The sequence below is a fragment of the Cariama cristata genome, unplaced genomic scaffold (assembly GCF_000690535.1).
Source record: "Cariama cristata isolate BGI_N322 unplaced genomic scaffold, ASM69053v1 scaffold323, whole genome shotgun sequence".
NCBI lineage: Eukaryota > Metazoa > Chordata > Aves > Cariamiformes > Cariamidae > Cariama > Cariama cristata.
Genome location: NW_009608685.1, coordinates 9,747 through 21,630, shown reverse-complemented (window position 1 = coordinate 21,630; position 11,884 = coordinate 9,747).

The window sequence follows — 11,884 nt, the reverse complement described above, 5'->3', positions numbered from 1 at the left end:
CAAGTGAACATTTTTGATGACAGAATATTTGGAATTACATGAAATGCAAACATATTTATTTGCTCAGTTTTATTGCTATTTATTTAAGAATAAAATGTGACTCTCTGTAGCAATATAACTACCTGAAACATTACCTCTATGCCACAAACATGTTGCACAAGTGCACTATTACATCAGAGGAAAACAACAAAAGCCAAAGAAAAATACTATTTAGAAAGAAAGCAAGAACAGACTTTTAAGCAGTGTTCCTTGCACAAAAAAAAATTCTTTGCTAATTCTACTGATCATTCATGGTGAGAATGATGAGTAGAAGCATCACCATTCTCTGAAGCACAGACCTTTTTGCCACAAGGTGATCTTAACATGAGGAAGATATTTCTACTTCTCACCATAAAAAGAAGATGCTACTCCTACACATTCACCCATTGTATACCTTTACAAACTGCAGCTGCATTAGCTTCTTCCAGATATTTGCAGGGCAGGAAAAGAAATAGCAGTGGGAATCGGAGCTCTGGAAAAACCTGAAATACCAAGTTTTCTCAACGCAAAAACACAGTTTGGACCAGGTTAGTCATAATGCACCTGCAATATTAATTCTACATCTCCTACTCTTCAAAATGGTTAACTGTGTGATGATAGCCTTCTTTTAATAGTGTCACTGCAATATGATTTAATGATAGAGAATTTAATTAATGATTGATAAGTGAGGAACAAGAGAGTGAAAGGACAAAAATATTTTAGTGATAGGAACTGCCAAGAAATAGTTGGACCAAAGCAATATGTAATCCTGAAACACACTAACACGCACAATAAATACGTAAATACGTAAAGAAAGTTTAGCACATTTCTTGTAACAGAAGTCATAACAGACGTCAGAGTTAAACAACTGTAGTATCTGGCTTACCTTACTTTCCTGTCATCAAGGATCAAGAAATCATTCACTTTTCTCTGCTATTTTTTGAATCTCTCTTTTTTTCCTATGGCTTACCTCAGGTGGTAAACAGTAACAAATACGTCAACTTCAAGAAACACGTTATTGAACAACCTGAACTAGCCTTTTTGCTTTCTTGGATCTTTGGTCCTTGTAGGGAGGACAAAACCAAAAAGGTGCTGTGCTACCAGCTCTGGAGTTAGATATTCTGGCAGTCCTCTGACCCAGAGGGAATACTTAGTCTTCAGGATGAATGCTGAAAGGATAGCAAAAATTTGCAAAATTAACAGATGACCTCCCTCAAGTAATTAATATGATTGCCTTAAGTAGATACTAGACCACATGGACTAACTCATTTAAAATACCAAGATTAATCTCTAACTTCCAAGAAAGTTGATTATTTGCAGTGTGGCATCAGTCATCACGACTAGTCTTTGCTTAAATTGACTCCCAAATGTTGTTCGACTATGTTTTAGCTACAGCATATTAATATCAACTGCACAATATGCATATTTTAGTAGCTGGAGAGGCAAGGCTGACTCTACTTGCCTAGAATACCTTGAACTTACCCATCAGTCACAGCATCTGGCAGTTGTATCTCCGTTATATTTGTATGTACATCAGTCCTAAACCTGATGCCAATAGAGTTTTGTTATATTGCATGATCAATCATAACTTAAGAGGTAGCACACCAAAGCTATTTGCAGATTAATTCCACCAGAAAGGAATTTCTGCTCAAAGGTTAAATAAATCATGAAGTATTTATACCTCACTGCAATCACCTCAGCCTACATAACCCCAGTCTCATCTGCCTGTTCATCTTCAAAATAGATGTACTGAAGTGAAAAATTGTAACAGAAAAGAAGCAGGGTGAAATTAATTTTGCCATCTGTAAGAGGATAAAGCAAATTTAAAAAAAAAAAAAATCAAAAAAGTACAATACTCGCATCCATATTATTTCTTCTGTTTCATATATACTTTGTGTTGCCCCCTCCAATCCAATGAAACTAATTTGAAAGTCAGGGGCAAAACCAGCTTTTTTTGAGAGACATTTATCATCTCCTCTCTGCCATTAGTCCCAAGACTGCAGTAGCAAATCTTTGACATAAGATCACATAGAGGAAGAAGAAAAATCATCAAATAATTCTTGTAAAAATAGTTTTGTTTTACATTTTGTTGCTTCATTGGATATCATTTAACCAGGGGCCAGTCAGCCAACTCTCACTCTAATGATTTTGCTCCTACAAGTAATTTCTTTAGTGATTAGGAGTCTATTCATATCAAATGGACTTTACTATTGCATTAATTATTCAGCAACTCCCACAGCAAAAGAGTAAAAAAAAAAAAAAAAAAAAAGGAGGAAAACTCATTCAAGTAAATTCCAGTCTCTCTACCAACCTGCTTGCCTTGTTTCTTTCCCACCCATCACAGAACAAGACACATTTGTATTTTACATATTTAATGACTTCTTAGTGGACTGCTAGTAGGCAGAAAAGGTTAGACATCTTGAGGATCTCACATTCCTATGGAACTTTCAGTTTCTAAGGAAAACAAATTTCTGTTGTCTTTATTAATAACTGTTCCATGGAGCTACTCAGCTTGAGTGTTTCTAAATAGCTTATAAATCAAGCCAAAGTTCATGAAAAGTCTTGATTCTTTGGCCCTATATCAAGAACAGAGGTGTAGATCTTTCTGGAAAGTGTACCATAATTCTTGACTGCAATTATGGAATCATCTTAAAGCAATGACATGTAATGAATTATGTACAAAATACGTTTAAAGTAACAGGCTGCATTTTACACACAATTTAAGTGTCATGACCTGTGTCAACAGACTGTAGCCCATTAGTTCCCAGTGGTGGAGAAGGCATACTGTGCCTTAATGATTCTTTAATGACAGCAAGAAAGAGCCAGAAACAAAGAAAAACAAACATAAAATTAATGCATCTACATGTGTTTTCTTCATTTATCTTGCCATGCTTCACTTGAAAAGTGTCCTGTAACACTTTAATATACTCTAGTATGCTTTTTTGAATACAGTAACATTATGGCAACACAGATTCCACTGCATTATTTGTCCACTAAATGTTTTTCCAGGAATAAAGAAATAATTTTGCATAGATTAGTGGAATAAAAAGTGAAATTCTATTGACCCAGCTTTATTAGGCTTTTGCTAACTAAAGCCTCTCCTTCAGCTACTGCTGTTGTGAGGCCAAAGTCAGGAAGAACTAGCAGCTTTCCAGTAAAAAAACCTTCCTAAAAAGGGGCCTACAAGAAAGCTGGAGAGGGCATGTAGTGATACGACTTTTTACAAGGGCATGCAGTGATAGGACAAGGGGCAATGGCTTCTAAACTGGAAGAGGGAAGATTCAGATGAGATATTAGGAAGAAATTCTTCCTGGTGAGGGTGGTGAGGCAGTGGCACAGGGTGCCCAGAGAAGCTGTGGATGTCCCATCCCTGGGAGTGTTCAAGGCCAGGTTGGATGGGACTTTGAGCAACCTGGTCTGGTGGGAGGTGTCCCTGCCCATGGCAGGGGGGTTGGAACCAGATGATCTTTAAAATTCCTTCCAACCAAACCATTCTATGATTCTATTTTAAAAGTAATAGGGCTCAAGGATATTTGGTGGAAGGAACCAAAAGGCTCTATGACTAGCAGCCATCCTTTAACAAAAGAGCTACAATTTTTCTTCCTCCACTGTTGTCTCCAAAGCTCTCTACAAAGGACAAAGCTGGTAGCCTTTCCCTTGCCAATCCCCATTGATAACAGCTTTTTGGCACTCTACTGATGAGTCCCTCATGAGCATGGACTTGACGTTGTGTCCTCTCCAGCGGAGCAGCTGACCCTCCCACGAAGTTTGCATAGCGTGCACGCTGCTCTATTTTCATTCCCACCGAAATGCTGCCAAGAGTGGCCACAGCAGACAGCTTCCCAAGCGAACGAGAACGGTGGGAATCACGCCGCGACTCACAGTTATGCAGAGAAAACACCATTTGCACATCACAGCAAATGGGTGCCTTCACTAGAAATCCATGGCCCCCATCCTAACCCAAGAAAACAAGACCTTTGTTCACATTAAGGGTTGCACAAATGGGTGTTTGGGAACCATCAACAGCTGCATGAGAGCAGCAACGTACTTTTCTGTTTAAACATAACATTATCTCTTATCCACACCATTCTCCGAAACCACAGTATGGTTATGCAAAGTCAAAGTAACCTCTCATGGCATACACCTCTGAACAGCAGAAAAAACAATGAAGTTTTGGCAACAATTCAGGAGCAACTGTTGCGTTCTCTTCCTGGCGTTTGTCTGCTCTTTTTAAAAGTTTAAGCAAGAATATCAAGTATGATCAAAAGTCAGAGAGAAAACTGCCTTTGTGCACAATGTTTACTACATTTATTATTTCCTATTAGATACATCTTTTTTCCTTGACAGAGATATTTTGTGGATGAATGGTGAAGCATCAGGCACTGATATTTTCCCATTTCTATTTAATACAACTGAGTGCTTCCAGCTGCAGCTGGAACTCATGCACCACATCTCCCTAGCTGATCACAATCAAAACCAAAAATCCTGAAACGCTCTTTTCTCTTGCAAATAATTTACCAAGGGGCAATATGCACATACCTAGGGCACAACTGCATGACTCTAAACACCCCAAGTTCACTTGAGCTGTTTCTAAGTGCATGCTTGTATTAAGCCTATATGATAATATATCTGTAGCAGAAAGTACTACAAACCTTTAACAGCTTCTTCTTCCATCTATGCCCTTACACACGTACGTACAGCTGGGCTAGTTCTTCTATTGCTAGATTACAACTGGTACTGAAATGACCTGCTGCATTCCAATCACATTAAATATAAAACCACTTAACACCTCCTCTTCTTTCACCTGGCATTTGCTCACAATGAAATTTAATATTGATTCTGATTATTCTTAACCTTAGGCTGCTGATCTTCAGTTACTTTTCTGGATGTTACCCAGTGTCCATGACATGCAGAAGACATCCCCTGAGGTGCATGTCAAATTTTGTGGCTATTAGGCCATCATCCATTACGTTTTAGGGCAATGAAATTCTTTGCCAGGAGACAGGTATTGTCTTGCTATCTCTGTTTCTCAAGAAACTCAATTTTCAAAAACCTACGACTCACTTTGAGTTTGCCCCCCAGCCTGGTTGTCTGCTTGGCTTATGGCAGGTTTTGTGCATGTGAACTGAACTCCTTACAACCGCTGCCTCAACACCAGTTACCCTGCATCCCACTCCTGCCATTCCAGAACCTCCTGAGCTGCAAAACAGAGTGAAAAGTAAATTTAAGTCAACTCTCTCTGCATCTCTTTCTTCTATTATTAGTTTGGAAAGGGCTAGCTTTGACTATGTCCTGTTTTTTTATTAAGATATTACAGAACTATAAACAGGAAAATGATTATTAAATAGGTGACATTAAGTCTTGAATCTTCTTTGCTTAGCATCCTTAGTCACCTCCAAAAAAAAAAAAAGGAAGATTTCTATCATTCCTCAGATATTTTGATAACTCATGTCATCGTCCCTTGCTAAGTGTAGCTCCTAAGAAGCTGGAGGACTAAAAGACAAAAACTGTGCCTACTCAGCCTGATTTTGTGAGAGCTATGCACTGTGAATTTCTGCCAGGATCGTGTGATAGAAAGCTGCACGGTCAATATAAACAAAATCATTTGAAACAACAAAGCTGTGAGGGACAAATTGTATTTGCTAGCAGGTATCACACAGGCTTGATAGAGGTCAGTGATAGTCTTGGATTTTGTTACTGTGGGGAGGCTCTCAACGTGGTAAGGAAACAATCATTTTTGGTGGAAATGAGTTGGACTGGAAGGAGTGGGAGTTCTTAAAGAAGTACTGTAGGGGATAATATTTCCTAGGTTGCAAAATACTGTTGCCACTTGCTGCTAACTAAAGCTTTCCGGGCAGTACAAGGAGCTGCTGCACATCTTTGCTAAATCAAGATCAAACCAATCAAAATCCAAACCAAATAGATGTGCGTGATATTTTATTCCCCATCACTTTACATCAAGTGAGGCTCATACACGTCTAGGAACGGTTTCATCTATATACAGGGCAATGCTTAAAATACAGCATATTTTGCAGTTTTCTTGAGTAATAAATATTTATAATTTTACCAAAAAGAAGAGCCTTTAAGCTGATTTGGTCACTGACCCTGACTTTGGATAGAAATGAACAAACTTTGAAGGTTTTTTTAGTTTGATGTTTGTTTTGTTCTTTTTTTTTAATCTGTTTAAACATAGCATTTGATAGTACCCAACTAACTCTCCTTTGTGGCTGAAGACAGTAACATTCAATCCCGCAGATACAGCCACGAGGCTCAAGGTTGGAGGAGCTGAGAAGGAAAACACGGTATGCTGACATGACATGAATCTTCCCAGTTTCAAACTGACAGTTATGAAATGCCTTCCACAGAAATACTGTAAAAATGTAGAAACATTCTTTTTCTTTGAATATGCCATTAGCATAAATACAAGAAAAAAAATACAAAAAGGTGAGACAGTTGTCTGAGGCAGCAGGCACCCAAACTTGAAAGCCTAGCCAATCTCCACGCTGCCATGCCATGACGATTGCCTTTAAAAATAAAAGAGAATCAAAAATAAAATCAGTTTTTCCACGTTTAAAAAAAAAGTTAAAGGAATTTTTCTTCTTCCTTGAACCTTTTGCTCTGACACATACATTTTTTCCAGCTCAGTCATACACATCATCTGTCAGACATTAATCCCTTGTATACTGAATGGCTCCCATTATTTGTAACCTGTCAGCCTCCTGATCTTTAAATGTTTATTTCACAGATGTTGCAAGATGATCAAGAATTATCCCTAATTTAGAGCAATAACCTGTTACAGTAATGCCAAATGAGTAAAATGGCAGCAAAAAGACAGAAACAAAGGCTCCTGAGACTGAACATCAAAACAATTCTTCCATATAAACTGATCCCCATATATCCAAATAACTGACTGTGGTGAGAAGATAGGTTTCTGTCTAAAATATTTCCCCTACCAGCAGTCCCTGCTCCCACACAAGGAAGGGAAATAAAGAGGATACTAAAAGTAAATGTACATGCATACATATATGTATATACACACACTAAAACCAAATACCTGAATTTCTAATTTAATTCTAGTAAGAAACCAAAAATTTCCCTTGGAATTTTGCAGAGACCACATCACATCCTCTAACAGGACTGTTTGTAATCAAGTGACATATCAAGGCAGTTCAATGCCAGACACAGGGGTAAGCAGCCTTAAACGTACTCCAGCAGCAACCACTTGCTATTCCGAAAATGTGCAGCACACTTACGGAAAATGGAACAAGTCAGGAACAGAGAAACTTTTATCTCAAAGTTTTTCTACTATTAATTCTAAATGATGGCCTGCCAGGTAAAAATTACCTCTCCAGCCTTCTCAGCCTTCTTGCTTTGTAAGGAGATAAATATATATAGCTTTAAATGCTACTGCATCATACAGTCAGTGCACGGAAGAGATGAGACTGCAGGGCTTCACTGCCTGAATGATCAGCTCTTAAGGAAAGGACTTTCTGGAACTGAACAGGTGCTATGAACTGAAAGTTATTAAAAGCAACAACAATGGTGGACAATAACTGAAAACTGACCACTCCATGACAGCACATCTGTCAGAAAATTAAACAAAAGTTGAATAACTCATGTATCATGTAAAAAAACCCAACATAGCTACTTAACAGAAAGAATGATTGCTAAGGGCTCCATGTAAAATCACATCAACAAACATCACTTAGATGTTCTGATTCAAGGATCTGAAAAACTGGAAAATAGTGTGAAGACTAACTATACACGTTTCGTATCCAATTCAGAAGAGTATTTTGAAGACAGCGTGACTGACACTCAGCCTTCCCAGGAAAGAGGACACCCCACTTTGTAAGTGTTCTAATATAAGCCAAAAAAACCTCCAGTAGTTACAACACACATTCTGAAGTGAGTTCAGTTACACACTCACACATATAAGAAAGTTATAGTAGCCTCTTTTGAAAGTCCTGATTGAAAACAGGTAAGAAAGAGTATGTTCAGGGGTCCTCACTACAATTAAGATATGTGCTACACCTTCCTAGAAGTATGAATAAGGTTGGGTGGGTTTTCAAAAGCTTATACACAATAATAAATGAAATGTCATTAGCTTCTGCTCAAACATGTTGTTGAATATACAGCTGAGAAGAGCCCCCAAAAACTCATCCCATCTAGTTTCTTTTATACCACTGGAACATGGAAGCTAAATATCAAAGGATTAAAACATACCACCAACTCAGAAATGCTCTTCCACAATACCCTCAAGAAAACAGCATGGCAGGAATTTTTTTCAAGAAAGAAGGATTTCTAAAGTTAGATGCAATTTATCTATAGGAATGATAAAAGTAAAATGAATGAGATGCAAGATTGAGGGCTGTTAAACAGCCAGACCTAGGAAGAACATCCACACAAACAGATAAATACAGCCTTCAATGTTACATGCTGCAATATGAAATTTTAACTTCTTTTTGTAAAGCTTCTGGATTTTGCAACTGCTGAAGATAAGATGAGACTCTACAATCACTAGCTCTGAAAACAATAATTTCTTATATTTAGCTTTTGTTTGTGGTTTTAGATCATTATGGTTTGCCAAAGTATCAATCTCTACCTGTTTCTTAATAGAAGTTTTTGTGCAAAGATCATTCTTCTCTCCCTACAGCTTGCATCCACTTAAACGGGGGAAAAAAGGAAACCCATTTTATGTTATATGGTGAAATTCAACTAATAAAATCCTGTAGTATTTCTGGGACTTCAGCAACTCTAACCGCTCACCAAGCAGCATTTACTGATCCTATTGAATCCTCTTTCTTTTGCGCTTCAATCCAATGAGGCAGATTTTGAAAAAAGCAAAGAAACAAAAACACTTTACCCAGAGAAGACAGCATATTCAGACCAATAGGGTAAAACCTAAACACGCTCAGCCTCATTAGAACAGCCTCATTAGTAGCAGGACGTTGTAAACCGGGAAGATTTGCTTGCCATATCAGCAGTGGTCTCCAGCAGAGTTAGCAAGACTCCCATAAACTACCCAAGACTTCAACAACAGAAATATTTCAAGATCACTAAAAGAACTGAATTATTCATGATTAATAACCATTAAAGAGCAGTGGCCTTTTCTCCTTTATTTACAAATCTCGTTTCTACAAATACATTAGTTTACTTACTGAAGACTGTCTGGGAAGACTATGACTTCTGTGTAAACAGTTGCCTGTGCAATCCATTACATATGAACTGTCCTTTAAGCCACATCAATGTTGCTCCACTTAGGCAAGGTTTAAATAAAAAGAAACCCACCCAAACAGGAAAGGCTAAATATTACCGTGTGTATGCAAACATTCATTTGCTACTTAAGAGTCTCAAGATAAGGAAGAAGTTGGCTCCATGGACTCAAAATATCTCACCAGATTACCAAAGGACCCAAAAGATCCCCTTGGATAACCAAGTCTGGAATTGAGAAAGCTCATGTCAGTTCATGGAATTTCAAGTTTTTCCTAAAATGGGATTTTTATCTGAATTTTTATTCTAATTCTTCACAAAAACAAGAGCTGTGGTCTGAGGAATGGGGATGAGGTCTGTGCGATGAAGCTACTCAGGAGCTGGATGCACAAAACTGCAGGAAAACACACAGACTGCAGAAGGATGCCTGGGCACCCACCAGTTTCTACAAAACTGGTACCCTGCAAAGTGAGGAGAAACCATGCAGAAAAAAACCCAGTACCCTTAAGGTGAGATACAAAGCTGCTGGGAAAGTAAACAGACAGACTTTCTCACCCTCAGGAACCAGAAATCTATGGGAGGACAGAGGGAGTACAGCTTTCTTCAAATTAATTAGTGGTCGTAACGCACCCCATGAAACACTAAAGTAGTCCTTCATAATCATTAATTTACCAGGCATACTTCACAAAAAAGAATTACATAAAGTTTAAGAGGAGAAAAGAAAAAAAGAAAACACAGCAAAACTCCACACAACAAGCCCAGCATACAGATCTATTCACATCTTCTCAGATTATTTTGTAGTAATCAGTCACACTAAATCATATCAGCCCCCTAAAAAAGAAGATTTTTAAATTACAAAATTAGAATCCCTAACTTAAAACTCCAATTCACATCTATAACATATCAGGATTAAAATGTAAGTGTCCTCTGCATCCCACCTCCCCCTAATTCAGGTGATTCATGGCATAAAACTCAACATCAACTCTGGAAGACACAGCAGTTTGCTTCCCCTGTATAAGATTAGCAGGGTTGGAAATTACTAAGCATGTAATAAGTAGTAATCGCTTTTTAATCAGTACTACAATATTTGATGCTTTCATTGAAGAATGCAAGACTATGGAGATCTCTCAAGTAAAGCTGCAGGATTTAGCTAAATTCACATCAAGCTTCAGTTATGTATATAAATTTATATATAAGTGAATATATTTATATATGGAGTACCTGAGGTGTTCCATATATATTATATTATCAGTGCTGATGTCAATGAAGGTTTCAGCCAGATGAAGTCTGTACTGTATGTGTTGACACTCATGTTGGACTATTCTTGACAAGTCTGTTCCCCACTACTCCACTGAGGTGAGCTGAAGACACCCAACAGAAGGGCTCTGCTACATCTAAGCAAGGATATATCATCCTGTCTTTCTACGTTCCACGCACAGAGCCCAACCAAGAAACTCGCCTGTTCTCTCAGTCTGCTAATGTCTCTGACAAGCCACCAGAAAGGATCACCATGTAGCTAGCAGCTGTTTCTTAGACACCTCTAAATGAAAGATTTTCTCTTTTTTAAGGTATAGGGATGACGAACATGACTAGAAATAACCTGAAGAGACCAAGCACAGTAGGAGGGAGCAGAAGACGTGGCTGTGCCAAGAGGTGCATCCAGCTGCTGAGCCTGCGGGTGCATCTGCAGTAGACAGTAGACAGACAGGATGAAAGATTAGGGAAGGTGTTCCTGGGCTGGATAAATTTGAGTGATGAGAGAAGTTTGCAAAAGTAAATCAGAAAAAAACATGCTTAGATAAGATCAGGTCTAGAGGAAAATAAGACAAACGGGGGAATCAAGTCACAGTTGAGATATCAGAGATGCAAAAAGTAAGTAGAAAGAAGAGAGCCAGAAAGACAGAAAGGAGTCAAACTATGAAAGAAAAGCGGCATTAGATCTGTAAAAAATTATGAACAGCTAGAAAGACAAAAAGTGGCAGTGAGAATGGCGAGTGTGAAAGTAAATAGTCTGACTTTAACGTCGTAGGACAAACACTAAGAAGGGAATTGTAAATTACCACACAATTTTCCAGTTCCCCACAAAATCTACATCTGATTGGGAATCATTCACACACAGCTAGGAGAGCCTGAGAAATAAGTATGAACATTACAAACAACAATCAAGTAAAAAGTACTCTCTCTTCTCGTGATTGTCATTTATAAAGGTTCCAAGTCAGATATTCAGAGGAATGGGGTAGTAAGCCGCAGCACCTCGCTGGTGCAAAACAGATACTTTCCTCAACTCAAACACATCCAACTTTCCATCCTTTGGCAGCCAAATGCAAACACGAATGCTGTTGGTCTTGAGCAGGGCACTGTGGAAGATAAAAATAGTTCTGCCTACAACAAACACTTGTCTCTACAGGCTCATAGCACAGCAGTTGAGAAGCACAAGGCGCACTTCCCATTTCTTCATAGCACATCAAATCACACGCTCAGCCACTTGCAGATTAAAACTAGCTGTCTTACAGATGTGTGACTAGTGATACGATTAAAGGAGCACATAAAATCCTTGTAAAGATACTTGTCAATTTGGGATTCTCCAGACACAGCTCATCCCCAAAAAAGTCACACTGCACAACACATGGCAACATGAAAAACGGGGGGAGGGGGG